Raw genomic sequence first — 1271 nt, 5'->3', positions numbered from 1 at the left:
ATATATATATCCACACACCGCTAAATTGCTCACAATTTGTCACGACTGCCACCAGCTTCTATAAATTTTTGGGGATTAATGTAAAAAGTCATCACATTTATTCTTATAATATATTTCAGCAATTAGGCAGTTCAAAGTGCTTTTACATGACCCATAATGAACAAATAGTTCATTTTGTCAAATCCCTTCATTGAAAATAATCATTATTAAATATACATCAAAGATGAATCAATGTTCCAGTTTTTTTTTTTTTACTCAAACACAACTCTACACAAGTGTGTTTTTAGTCTACATATATAATATATATAATATAGGAACTCAGTATTTTGCAGTAAGTTTGTTCCAGATTTGTGGTGAATAAAAACCGAATGCTGCTTCTGCGTGTTTGTTTGCAACCCTGGGGATGTGAGGTGGACTCAAACCACACACTGTGCATACCATTATAAATTTATAATATTACATAATTGCAAATTTAAAAAAAATGATTTTAACATTCACACTCTGTAGAAGCACGTCCTGCAATAGTTACAGATGCAAGTTCGTTTTTTAGAAGGTATGATTATTGCTATCCATTCTTTGTGAAGACAAAATGCATTTTAAATCAGTCCTTTAATGATTAACTTAGATTGATGTCTGAAGTTTGTCACTTCACTGCATGAATATGCTTTAATTTAACCCATTTCTTTACACTTCTGGCTGCAATCTTCAGGTCGTTCACCTGCTTAAACCTACACGCCTGCCTCAAATCTTTTGCAACCTCTAGTTTCCTCGCAATATTTTCTTTTATTTGTCCCAATCTATCATCCCATTAACTCTTAACAGCTTAACAGCATCTCCACACCATGATACTCCAACCTCATCCATACAACCTTTTCCCACATGTTTATTCTGTCCCCTATGCTTTTGTCACGGCGAACCGCAAATGTAACTTCTTGTGGCTTTCTTTCAACAATGAGTTTTCTTCTTGCAATTCTTCCGTAATGGTGAGAAAGAGGCGCTGCTTTTGTTTCTAAAACACAGAGTTTGAAAGATTGCAAGATCTGCAGCCAAGGTCAGCCTGCAGCCTTCACACAGTTACAGTAGGACGGTGTTGCAACACTGAGCCTGGCAATTTAGCATGAAAAGAAAAGCTACTGAACCCTCAGTCCACGTGTCTGGTTACAATGAGGTGACTGATTATTATGCTCTGCCTACATGGGAGCAGAGTCTCACATGGACGCAGCAGATGATATGTTGAGCTTTTGCTCTCCAACTAGTCTTGATTATTTTTC

This window comes from Poecilia latipinna, unplaced genomic scaffold (assembly GCF_001443285.1).
Source record: "Poecilia latipinna isolate Pla-1442-1.1 unplaced genomic scaffold, P_latipinna-1.0 Scaffold76, whole genome shotgun sequence".
In the NCBI taxonomy this organism is placed as follows: Eukaryota; Metazoa; Chordata; class Actinopteri; order Cyprinodontiformes; family Poeciliidae; genus Poecilia; species Poecilia latipinna.
This window is presented reverse-complemented; position numbering follows the sequence as displayed.